Source organism: Hemiscyllium ocellatum, chromosome 4, assembly GCF_020745735.1.
Source record: "Hemiscyllium ocellatum isolate sHemOce1 chromosome 4, sHemOce1.pat.X.cur, whole genome shotgun sequence".
Classification (NCBI taxonomy): Eukaryota; Metazoa; Chordata; class Chondrichthyes; order Orectolobiformes; family Hemiscylliidae; genus Hemiscyllium; species Hemiscyllium ocellatum.
In genome coordinates, this window is record NC_083404.1 from 55199873 (window position 1) to 55213897 (window position 14025).

The window sequence follows — 14025 nt, forward strand, 5'->3', positions numbered from 1 at the left end:
TCTGGAGGGCATATGTTTAAGGTGTGAGGGGAAAGATTTCAGAAGGACCCAAAGGGTAACCTTTTCATGCAGAGGGTGGTAGATAAGCAGAATGAACTGCCAGAGGAAGCAGTGGAGGCAGGTGTAATTGCAACATTTAAAAGGCACCTAGATAGGTATGTGAATAGGAAAGGTTTAGAGGGATATGGGCTAAATGGGACGAGGTCAGATTAGGATGTCTGGTTTGTGTGGACAAGGTTGACCGAATGGTCTGTTTTTGTGCTGTGTGGCTGTATGACTCTATCATAATTCTCCAGTACCAGCAGCAGCACCCGGACAATGCCAGTAGTACACACTGGTCTCCATTGATGATTATTGTTGGATCACGATCTAAAGTTGAGTTTGAATGAGTTGGGGGGTCACCGGAATGAGGGTTGTTGGTGGTAGGGTAGGAAAGAAGGATCAGAGTCAAAAGCAAGGGAATACAATACAGCATGCCACTCTCCTCTCCAAAGTCACGTCCCTGTACTGAGTGTAGAGTGCCTGAGAATAAGCGAATCCCGATTAAGGGTTTGCTGAATGGTCTTCCCAGGTGGTGAGTTCACATGTAATACTCATGAAGAGACTAGTCAGGGCCCCAGCTATTCATCTAGGATTGCTGCACTTCAACCTGAACTTGATTGGGGCAACCAGGGAAGAGGGACTGTCTGTACCCCACATATTCCCATTCAGCTGGGTGGCCACTCAATCTGAGTTGGCTTCCAGTGATGGGACAGATAGTCAGAAGGGCATCAAACTCCATTTGTTCCAATCATTGGAATAATGGTTGAGCTTTTCATTGGAAAGTAACATAGCAATAAGTCAGGAATATTTTTTTCCTCCAAAAATAGATAAATCCATTTTAAACCTAGATGCTCTGTTTGAAAAGAGCTGTAGCTTTAAAATTAAAAGGAATACCTTATATCATTTAGTTTTACATATTTGTCAGTGTGCCAAAGTAACATTCTTTAAAACAAAATAAAAATTCAGTTCTCCAAGTAGCCAAAGATCTATCTGAAGCTGTTAATCAACCACATCTCCACCAGTGCCAGGAAAATGACAAACGCTGATGTACACTTTTTATTATAGTCAGTTTATAACACGTCTTGTAGACATAATTGAGAGTCACAGGTCACACTGTGCAAGTCACAGATGTCACAGTACATTATTCTTAATGTATGATACAATTATTTGCTCATAAGTACAGTAGCAATTAGCAAGGATTCCTCCCATTGCTCTCATCTGTAAATAATCAAGATAGGCATTAGAATTTATAAATTGTTATGTTACAAAAGCAGTGTGGAATGGGATTTGACATTTCAATTGGATACTATTGCTGCTTGTAATTACTTCTATCAGGAGATCTGCTGAGATAGTATGTCACACTTGTCTGTCTTGTGAAACTCTCACATATCAACTACAGCTTGTCTGCAACCCTTCTGTGACATTTGTCATTCAAGTTTGACTTGTCTTTCTGTGTTCTCTGTTGTGTATGGTAATGGTTCCCAAAAGAGTAATACTGAGATCATTATGTTCATGACATTGTCTAATATTTACTTGTGAGAGACTGGTTACCTCCATGTGTTACTTTATTTAAACACAATAAAACACATTACAAACCCACAGCTGACCAACTAGAAGGCAGTCCTGAAAGATAAAGTCTTTTAAAGGCAAGTTACACATAGAATATCCCACTTCTTTCTAAAATAAAGTATGACTATGTACAATAGAAATGAGTCTGAGTCTCGACAACATGAGGTAATTTGCTTATACATCCAGGCATCTTCGTGGTGACAGTATCTGGAGGTGCAGTGATTTCCACAGTAATCAGCGATATTGTCTGTATTTCCTGTGGATGTTGTCATGGAACGCAGTTCCCTTTCCAGAATTTGTTTATCATGGCACACTACAGGCAGATTTTGTTCCAAAGAAGTTGATTTTGTGACTCAAGCTCTGTTGAGTGATTCAAATCGTCTTGTCTTTTGCTGTTTTTGTTTCATAACAGTTTCAAGCTCATTCTGGTTGTACATGAAAAGTTCTTCTCATCCCATCAAGCCTTTTTTCCTTCTCCATGTCTAGATAATTTTCTCTTTACAGCCTGCTCTAATAACTGCTCAAGTCTTCAACTGTCTTTTCTCTTTGTTGTCTTTGAACCTGGTCCTCTTCCATTTGCTGCTTCACTGGTTGCTTGGTTCCTCCATGCCCTATTTTGTCCCGAGGTGGCAGGCTTGACTCTATGCTACATCCACCATGTCAACATGAAATGAAGGCAAGATTGGGTCTGCTTAACTGGCTGGGGTGTAGGAATGGGAACTTTCTCAACTCCTGCTGTACAAGGAAACCTTGAAGTGCTTAAGCCTTTATTGGTCAGTACATTGAGTACAGGGGTTGGGAGGTCATGTTGCAGCTGTACAGAGTATAGGTTAGGCCACTTTTGAAATGCTGTGTATAATTCTGGTCTTCCTGCTATAAGAAAGATGCTGTAAAGCCTGAAAGCATTCAAAAAAGATTTACAAGGATGTTGCCATGGTTGGAGTGCTTGAGCTATAAGGAGAGGCTGAATACACTGGGGTTATTTCCCCTGGAGTATCCAAGGCCGAGGGTTAACCTTACTGAGGTTTATAAAATCATAAGGGGCATGTTTAAGGCAAACAGACAAGATCCTTTCCTTGGGGTGGAGGAGTCCAAAACTAGTGGGCATAGGTTTAAGGTGAGAGGGGAAAGATATAAAAGGGGCAATTTTTTCATGCAGAGGGTGGTGCGTGCATGAAATGAACTTACAGAAGAAGTGGTGGAGGCTGTACAATTACAACATTTAAAAGTCATCTGGATGGGTATATCAATAGGAAGCATTTAGAGGGTTTTGGACCAAATGCTGACAATTGGGACTAGATTAATTTAGGATATCTGGTCGGCATGGATGAGTTGGATCAAAAGGTCTGTTTCCATACTGTGCATCCCTTTGACTCTATGATACCCATTCATTTGACAAAAATCCAGCCACTTAAACCCACCAAAGCCCTGCCCATTCCCAGTAAGTGTGAAGTAATGAGAAGTCAACCAAATGACAATGAAGGAAACATTTCAGTGCATTTTTCAATCAGCATATCCTTCAAGAAAATTATCATTGTCATTGAATTAAATGCCATAACATTGTCAAATGAAGTGGCGGCACAGTGGCTTCATGGTTATCACTCCTGCCTCACAGCACCAGGGACTCAGGTTTGATTCCAGTATTGGGCTCCACACACTATGTGGAGTTTGCTCATTCTCCCGGTATCTGTGTGGGTTCTCTCTGGGAGTTCCAGTTTGCTCCCACAGTCCAAAGCGATGCAGGTTAGGTGAATTTGCCATGTTAAATTGCCCATAGTTTTCAGGAATGTGTAAGTTAGGTGCATTAGTCAGGGGTAAATGCAGAGTAATAAGGTAGGGGAATGAGTCCGGGTGGGTGGGTTACTCTTCACAGGGTTGGTGTGGACTTGTTGGGCAGAATGGCCTGTTTCCACATTGTAGGACTTCTATGAAGAACTTGCAGTAGCCTTTCCAAAACCACTCACTCAAAAAGTGAGGTGTAATATGCAAAGGATATTGGTGAGGAGGAAATATAAAAAACATTTTATTTAGCTGGAAATTTAATAATATTAATATAATCAACTGAATATGTTATTTTCACAAATAGATATTGCCAGTACTAATGTGTTTTAAACATGATTGATGTTATTGAGATGCACAAAGATACAATAATTTGTGTGCAGCATAAAATATAAACATTTCTTATTGCTTAAGTCAAAAAAGTTTACTTGAGTTTACAAGCCATCATATGATTCTCACGTGTTTATGAACCGTTTACTGTAAAGCACACAATGGTTAAGATTTTAATTATTTCTTACTCTATATTAGAGATTTTACCTTAGACGGGTAAACAGAATCTTATCTGAGAAACCTATTAACTGAGAATATCTGTTCTGTGCAGTTTTATTGTTGAAAACTGTCAAAGAAAACAATGGCATAATTACATAAAAAAGAACTGATTAAAGTATCATCAAATTTATGACAGCAGGAAGGTGAAAATGGGGGAAAAAAATCCCAGTTTCCAGATGAGAATCAGATGATATGGTAAGTCTTTATTTCAATCCACCAAAGAACCAAAAGCATTTGGAATGTGTAGGATGGTATGCTTAGAATTGGAAGCAATAAAAGAGACCGAATTCACATGAGTAATAAAGTAGAGCTAAGACTAGGAAGGATGGATAGAGACAGATTTTGTACTGAAAATACTGTATATTAGACATCTGCCCCTCAGTACATTTATTTTTCTTATCTATACAATCCTATAGGAATTTACAAGCTCTTATACCCCAGCATAATTCCAAATTTGGTGTAACTCCGATCCACAGCTTAAAATGCCAAGCCTTAATTAGATTTAAAAGTACTGCTATGTCTATGTTTAGTATTACAAGGGTTTAAAGGTTGAGATATCAAGGAAGTAAATGAAGTTTTATTTGATAAATGTAACAAATGCAAAAAAAGTGAAGCATTGGTGGGTAAACCCAATGTGACAGTGCAGTGTTCAGACACACATAAACACAATGTTTGTAGTGAAGTACTTCAGTAGCTGCTCCTCTTTAAGAAAGACTTCCAAATATTTGATTTCTACTTAAGCCAGCATGCAACTCTTTTGTAATTTTAGTACTTTCGGACTTAATAGTGTTTTCACAGGGGAGAGGTCATTGACAATTTTCATTGAAGGGGTTAAAGGGACTGGATGTTTTGACAAGCCCTCCCAGTCTGTAGTTTTGATGGTCTTTTATACAGAAAGAGCTGAACAGGTGGCATTCATTGACATTTCATTCATTTAAGATGTTTATGGAAGCAGAAAAAAACAAAATTTCAGAAGAAGGTCTAGTTTTTAACAGACTCAAGCAAATGTCCTTTCTCATCACGCTTAATTATTTTACATCTTTATTATTTAATCCTTTATGCAAGTATAGCATCCATTGATAATAGGCCATTCAATTTTTAAAAAATAAATTACAACCAGTTTCTTTAGTCAATAATCTTCACGTGCCTCTCGTATTTTCAATGTTTTCTTTAGAATTTCAGCTGTCAGTGTGCACTGTTCAACACCAGCTTTCATGCCAGATATTTTTGATAATACAATATTCATGGGCTGAGAGCCATTTGTTTAGTTTTGGAACATAGGCTTGGATTTTACCTCTTTTCTTCAAATTGCGAGGGTGAGCACCTTTAAGAGCAAGACACTTGCCACTTCCCCCTCCAATCACTGTGTGGAAGTCTATCACATCAAGTGCCAATCAGTGATGACACCAGGGGCTTCTCAGCCACTTTGTCCGACTGCTGGAATCAAAGTTGATCATGCCAGTGGCAGGCTGAGGCTGTGAAGTGATCAGTAGTTGATCAGTTGAAGACCTTAATTGACAGGAAGACCTGCATACCCAGAATTCCTGAGGTGGAATGGTGGGGGATATTTTATTATGATGTAAACTGCCAGCCTGCCTGATTAGTCACTCCACCCCACCACTTCGGGAAGGGAAAGGTCCTGGCTAAAGATCCTGATGATAGTTGAGAAAAGGAAGGTTGGCAGAGTTTTAAAACTGAATTTGTGCCATTACTATGGAGATGTCCCAAATTATCCCAGTTTATGAGATACCTGACATTTATGTCACTTGTGGCTCAGTTTGTAATAGCTCGTCTGAATTACAAAGTATGAGCTTCAAGCCATAGTTGATACAAACTGACATTTCAGTACCACACTGCTGGAGATGCCATCTTCTTCGATATGTCAAACTGCAAGCCCAGTGTTTGAAATGACCCCTTGACATTATTCTGAAGAAGAGCAGGACGTTCTCCAGGGTACCCTGGCCAATGTCTATCTCCACATCAAAATCTACATTAGGGAATCAGATCAGTTGGTTATCATCATTTTGTTATTTGTGGGAACTTGTTATGTGTAAAATGGCTGCTGTGATTCCTGCATTACTTCACCATCTGTAAAGTATTTTGAAATAGTTGGTGGCCATGAAAGTGCTGTACAAATGCAAGTATCTATTTTATTTTTATTATGTCAAGATAAGAAGCCGACAGATATTGAAAAGTGTCCATTGAAAGTAATGGATGTATCATAGCGAAATAGATCTGCCCCATTCGCAATTGTTCTCCCCTCTCCCCTGACATTCAGGGCCATGATAAGTCTGCAAAAGCTAACTGGTTTTGGTAGGATGGAAATTGAGTGCTGCTGAGCAATAGTCAATATCACTTGGTGGCGTTGTTGATAAATCATCCCATCAATCCACTGACGTTTTGAAGGAGACCATTAGTTAAGTAACTTAAGATTTATCATTTTTTTCATGGATAGTGCGTACCTGAGCATTCTTCCACATTGTTGTAATTCTGCCCAACAATGTTATAGCAACATGACCAGGGGACCAAGTATTGGTGCAACACAAAACATCAGCACTACTACTAGTTCATTGTTCTGCTGTGGTAATCTTTTGTCTTAAGAGTTGAGTTTTTACTTGGTGTGTTTGGTGAGCTTTTCCACACCAACATGGAAGCCTCACTATTTCAGTGTTTTACTACAGTGACATGCACAGCTTGATGTTTTTACTCACTGAGTTGTTTCATCTTAAAAATAGATCAAGTGTTCCCCACCTTTTCCCATTTGCCCTCATAATAGATTTTATTGTTTAAAGCTATTCACTTCACCTCATGAAATCTCAATCCAGATAATTACAATACAATAAATAATCAGTGGTAAAATAGAATACAGACACTTGAACCTTTCACTATCACGATAAAACCAATTTACCAGAGATCATATCCACTGCTAAGATAAAGCAGCAAATTAGAATATAATTTGAGGTGGAGACAGTGAGATTTAGCTGTAGATGGAAGTGGCTGGATTTATCTTTATTAGCCTGTGAATCAAACAGATGTATGTAATCATTAAGATGTTGCTTAAACATTTTCAAATTACCAGAACAGCTTGAATTTTAAATGTTTATTCTCCTATCACATAAGAAAAGGTAATTTGATGAGGGCTAGGAGTATCACTCTGAAAAGAAAAGACTGCTCAGATAAGTTCTGAGTAGCCTTTGATGACTCTACAACTGTAAAATTAAATCTTGAAGCAATTCAACAAACAGAAGTTAAAAAACAAATATTTTGCAATGGCACCTTTCTTTTCACACATTGATTCCAACATGCAATTGTTACAAATGATCTTGGTAGACATTCAGTATTATTAGGAACCAAAAGAACAGCAATGGAAATTTTTTGCTGATAAATTAATAGTCCTATAACAGTTATGCATCTATGGGGGAAACACTTTATGCAGGGTTAAAATCAAATTTTAAATAAATTCAGGTAACTTACAATACAGAATTATTTGGCAGATGTGAAATTCGTCAGTCAAGAAGACAAATTACTCTCCAGTGTTATTTTAGGACAGAAGGACATAATGTTCCATTAATGATCACAACACCCACAGCATTATTGTGTGAAATTACAGTATCCTTTCTTCAAAAAAGCTATGCTGAAAAAATTGTTGGTGTAAATTAATAGTAATGATTCTTTGCTTTCTTGCTCCCATCACATGTTGGGAGACCACGGTCATTGGCTTGCACACTCCCGAACCATGAGCTTCCTTCAATGCATTCTGGAAAATCCCAGGTTAAAAATGCAGAATGCCAATACAAGCATCTGGTATGTGGAACATATATAAAAAGAACTCTTGAAACATTACCAGTTTTACCATGGAACTCTTGACAGTGAGAACAGTTTCTCCTTATTTTCCATTTAAAGATGAAATTCATCTGCACATTTCATTTGTGAGATGTCAGCATTAATCCATTCTATTGCCCATGTTCTTGAAACTTCACTGGCAGTAATCTGGACTAGCTCACAGTAACACACAAAGTCAACATTAATGGGTTTTTGATTTATTAAGGACTGATTAAACACCAAGTAAAAGAAAAGGTGCAGATTTGCTCATGGTTTCCTTCAAATGCACATTGTGCTAATGACATATGATGTTAAGGCAAAAGTTTGGATTGCTGAAATGTTCTCCCTGAAATACAGTATCTAAAACTGAACTGAACTGAACATGGAGCAGAGAAGAAAACAAACAACAAACGTTGAAAGGAACAATTGTTCAAGTGGTTATGATTGAGTTATTCTTCTAATGATCAATGAATTTGTGGTTTCTCAGTTATTCTTCATTGTATTATTCATTATTACTGTTGTTTATGTGGAAAAAGTAGACTTTGATTTCAAAGATTAAGGTAGTGTACGATATCATTATTGAAATGTATTCTAACTTTAATAGGATGTGACATTATATTTCTACTTGCAGTACAAAGCGTTCCATTAGAATTTAGCAAATCGTCATTCACTTCTCATGCTTCTTCTGACATTCTAGATTAGAGCTGATTTGTAACGTAATTCCATTTACTGGCCTTTGGTCCACATGTATTAATAGCCTTCTTTATCATGGGCCTATGGGCCTCAGCATGCATCTGGTCTCCTAGTCATTTTGGAGAAGAAAATTTGAGTGTGGAATTTTTTTTTGAGATCTAAGTGACTTGAGATGTAGCAAGATGAACGCTAAAATTGATAAGGAGGTTTCTGATTCTGTGCAAACATCAAGGATTTCACAAAATGAAGCCTTTGTGCACATTCGGAAAACATTCTCTTTTCTTTTAATTCCACACAAGAAGATTATTTTAAACTCTTTTGAACACTTTGTACAAAAATTTCAGTTTTTCCTCAGATGCAACAACATAATAGACTCAATCTTACCTCTGTGTAAATGAATTGGTAGCAAGTGAGTTGAAAATGTACCACAGACTGTGACTGTAGGTGCCCTTAAAGGCAGTCTGCCTCGAAATAAATAACTAATTCTTTGAAAATCTACCTTCCAAGTATTCAAAGCCTTTTCATTTTAATGTACTTAATCAGTCTTTCAGAGTGGAGTAATTCATTGGTTGGTAAGCAGAATGCCAGCACTAGCACTCACCATGAAATTATTTTACAATGGTAGTGTTTGATTACAAGCAGATTAGGAAACAAAGGAACTAGCGCCAGGAGATTGATGTCACTGTGGTAAATTGATTATACAGCACAGAAGTCCACAATTTGTCAACCCCGTAGCTTTAGCTTATGACTAGAACCGATAACCCCATCTTTCTCTTCTAATCCACAAAGCAGGTGGTGCAAGATCTTGTGAAGCTGGGAGTCCAGCGTCATATCAGTGTAAGCAGTGAGGGACAAAAGAACAGGGCATTTGAGTAACAAATCTGCACAGGTAAATTTTACATGCTAAGGCTTCAGCCTTTGTGAAGTTCATGAAAGTACAAATTATAATCAAGCTTGGAGGTTAGTGTCTCTAGTTCATGGTACACCAAATTGTTCTGTCGTTGACTTAAGTCACCAGAAAATTAAGAACGATGGAAGAGGCACTGTTGACGCCTCCCACCCCCATTCAATGTATTGAATTTAGATAATTATTAATTTCTTGGGATTGTAGTCCAGCATTGCTGTAGTCTTATTGAGTTAGCTCATGTGTTATTGGAGCATGTACGCCGAAGGAAACTGCAAGGATTACCACAAGGGATTTCAAGCCTACCTGGGAGTTGGGGCAGATCCTGCTGAACAAACTAGAACTGCATTTCCTGCTGCAAACTTCTAGTGGATTTGTCAGTCAGATGGTGGTCTCTGAATGTCATCCATGGTTAAGTTGTACACGTCCGCTTCACAAATATTTGTATAGACAGATGATGTACTGAAAAGTAATGCAGGAGACACAGGAGAGCTGAAACATTCTCAGCTATTGAATGAAGGATTAAAGCCCAGGAAATGAGTTTTTAAAATGGATTCTATTGGGTCTGTTAGAGGAATGGGATCCGAAATTGATGGTATTTCATACTTGACGAAATTTCGGGGCAAGAATTGGTGATTCTCCACAAACAGTAGTAAAATGATGCTTATGTCTGCATTTCGTTTTTGGAAATTAAAAAAAATCATTCATTCCCTTCTGTTCTAACTATGTTGCAGGAAAACTGTTCACGTTACTTTTTCACTCAGTTTCACACTATTCCAAGGGCAGAATCTATTTCTGAAGTTAGACAGCATTAACAGCTCATAATAGGCCTCAGTTTTGATTCTTATGAGTTTCCCATAAATATCCGTCCTCCAAGTCTGAATTTCTGTTTGTTATTGTTTGAAGTGGTAATGGAGAGGTAAGGTTAGAAATATTATGAGCATATGGACTGATAGTCATGGAAGCAACAACAGTAGATTTATAAGCAATTAATCATTCATGAGATGCTAATACCAGATTTCCCAAATGCATGTTTACCAAGTGCTTTCTGCTTCATAGTTTGATGAAAAGTAGGACATACTTGTTTTTTGAATATTTTTTATTATGTTTGTCTTTGTTTCTTTAACATTAAGTTTCCCATTGCTTCCTCTCTAATGTGTTGAGACAAACCAACATCAGAAAGGGTCAGTTGTAACAGATTAACTGCACATTTCACTCTGCCCTTCGTGTTGAATCTAGTTTTCTTTTGCTGGGTGTTCAACGAGCAGCTAAATCACTCCTGCCAGTTTTACGCCTCCGTCAAAATTAAAGTTTACCTCAATTATTTCTCATGCAAGGGAGCTGTCAGGTGACAGTTTCCTAAACAAGAACCCTTAGGAATTCAATAGAGACCCAAAGTAATTCTCTGTTCGTTTTTCCCTTCATCTCACTAGAAAGATGAAAACGTATGCGCATCCCATCTCTTAATTCTGTCATAGTGTGAAAAGTTTGGTTTATGGGAATATTGTGCCAAACCTAAAGGTTACAATTGCTTGTATCACCCAGTAAACTCATGTTTGAAGGACATTTGCTCAGGGCTGGAGAGGAATTTGCAGTGGCAGGGTAAGAGTTCAGTTTTCATGGCCCATGTAGCTACTGACTACATAGGTGGAGCTGGGAAAGAGGTTCTGCTGAGGGACTATGAGCAACTACGAGATAATCTTTTTAAAAATCCTTAAAGATAATAATCTCTGGATTATTACTTGAGCCATGAGCAAATAGTCGTACAGTAAATAGGATGCACATCTCAAAGATTGGTGTGGGGACAATGGGTTTGGATTCTTTGCGAAAGTGGGAGCTGACTTCGGGATGGTCTCCAATTGAATTGTGCAGTGACCAGTAGCATGTCAAATCATATAAAAGGGTGGTAGAAAGGTTTTAAAACCAAGCGCTGGAGGGAAGAGAATCAAGTGAGGGGAGCTGTAGAACAGCATTTAGGGTTTTTTTTAAAGACTAAACGTGGAGTCTGAACTAAATGCAGAGAGTATTGCCAATAGGGTGTGGGTCGGATTTCCTCATGTGATTCCATTCTTCTCAGCTTATTACAAAGAAATGCACAGAAAAAGTGCCAAATTTCCTTGTCAGATGGGCAAGAGATTCTGATCCTATCATGACCTACTGGTCAGACAGATAGCACTTTGCTCTCTGTTTCCAAGAAGTATTATACAATCTCTGCTCATCACCTTCACCCACCCTATTAGATGTCTGAGACCAGGCAAATAACAACGCTATATGATGCCTTTCTAAAGGCTCTCTGGGGCAAATTAAGTTTATTTCACTATCATTTCTTTCTACCTAACTCCCAGAAACCTCTGCCTTAAGACCTCTTTGAGGAAGACCACACATGCCTGGATTGCTGATGGCAGCCAGCACTGCTGCCTCAGTTGAGTAGATTTATTGACCCCAATCAGACTTTATTCTGCACACTGTAAAGATTTAAGAACAAGCAAGATCACTTGTTTGCAGGGTCCAGTCGTTATGGTCCATGACAGTGTAAGCAACACTGGCAGGACAATGAAGATGGCACAGCATAGTCTGTATGAGGAACTGGTAATTGTAATGATCTCTGAATCATTACTAAGCTACATGAAAATTTACATATGGCAAATAATATGAGAGAAATGAATGTGTGACTCAAAGTCTGGCCCATTAAGTGATTCCAGTTTGTGTGGCATTGGTACCAGATGGGAGAACATGGGGGTTGTACTATTGGAATGATCTATGCCTGAATTATACTGAGGTTAGTGTCCTTCTGACCTACATACTAAGGAAATAAAAAGGATTTTAAACTATATAGTAGGGTAAATGATTACATTTGGGATGATGTGTTATATCAAAGAGTTGACGTAGAGGTAAAGTCGGTGTAGCCTTACCAGATTATTGGGCCTCTCTCCATTATAGAGAGACGATTGGTGGCAGTTTGAACTGAAGATCATCATGCCTCAAGCAAGGGAAGAGATTGTGATGGAGAGGTTTTTCTGGTAACCTTAACCAGTATAGGGATTGAACCCGTTCTGTTGTCATCACTCTGCATCTCAAGCTGGCTATCCAGCCAACCATTATTCAACAACACAGGAGAGGTCAGACGATTGGATAGAATATTTAAAAAATGTATAGAATTGCTAAAGAAAATTAGGGAAAAATTATAGTATGAGATAGATCTAGCCATAACTATTTATAAAAATAATGAGAGTTTCCATAGCTATTTTAAAAAAAGTAACACAGTGAACACTTGTTCTAAAGAAAAGTGAGCCTGAGGAATCAATACCAGAAAATTAGGGGATAATAGATGACTCCAACAATTATTTGCCACAAAAAGTACAAAGAGCATTCCAGAAATAGCTGTCAATCAGAAAAAGGAAGAGAGAGAAGAGATGAAGAAAATTACAATCACCCTAGAAAGAGTACTAAATAAATTTTCATATCTGGGTCTGACAGATCCCGAAGTCCTGATGAACACTATCCAAAGATCTTAAAAGAAGTAAAAAGTCAAGTGTTTATGAAACACAGAAAGCTAGCACACAGGTGCAGCAGGTAAACAGGAAGGCGAATGGAATGTTAAACTTTATTTCCAGGAAGTTAGAATACAAGAGTAGGGAAACCTTACTGAAACTGTAGAAGGTGCTGGTGTGACTGCATGTGGATTACTGTGAGCAGTTTTGATCTCCTTAGTTAAGGAAAGATATCATTTCATTGGAGGCAGTTCAGAGAAGGTTCACTAGGATTAACCCTGGTAAGGAGGGATTGTCTTATGAACAGCAGCTAAACAGGTTAGGATTGTACTCACTGGAGTCTAGAAGAATGAGGTGTGGTCTCATTGAAACATTCTTAAGGGCTTGTTATGCTGTGAGGATATTTACCCTAACTGGAGAGTCTCGGACCAGAGAGCACAGACTCAGAATAAATGAGTGCGGTTTATGACTGGGATGAGGAGGAGTTTCTTCTCTCAGAGGGTTGTGAGTCTTGGAACTCCTTGCCAGAGAGAGCTGTGAGGGCAGAGTCCTTGTGTATATTTAATGCTGAGATAGATAGCTTTTTGATCAGTCAGGGAATCAAGGGTTTCAGGGAAATGCAGGCAAGTGAGGAATGTTGGATCAGCCATGATCCTATTGAATTGTGGATTGGCTCGATGGGCTGACTGGCCTACTCTTGTTCCTATTTCTTAAAGTCTTATGAGATAATTGATGCACTGGTTTTAATTTTCCAAAATTCACTAGATTCAGGGAAAATTCTATTAGACTGGAAAATAGCTAATGTCACTCAGAGTCACAGAGTCATACAACTTGGAAACAGGCCCTTTGGTTCAACCAGTCCATGCCAATCATCATCCCAAACTAGACTAGTACCTTCTGGCTACATTTGGTCCCTACAAACATTTTCTATTCATATTTGTACGTAATGTCTTTCAAATATTTTAACTGTAGCCACATTCACCACTTCTTCTTGAAATTCAATCCCATACAGAACTATTCTCTGTGTAAAAAAATCGCCCCTCATATCTTTTTAAAATCTTTTTATCTCTCACCTTAAAAATATGACCACTAGTTTTGAAGTCCGTCTCTCTAGGTAAAAGACACCTGCCATTCACCTTATCTACGCCCTCTATTACTTTATAAACCTGTCAACCT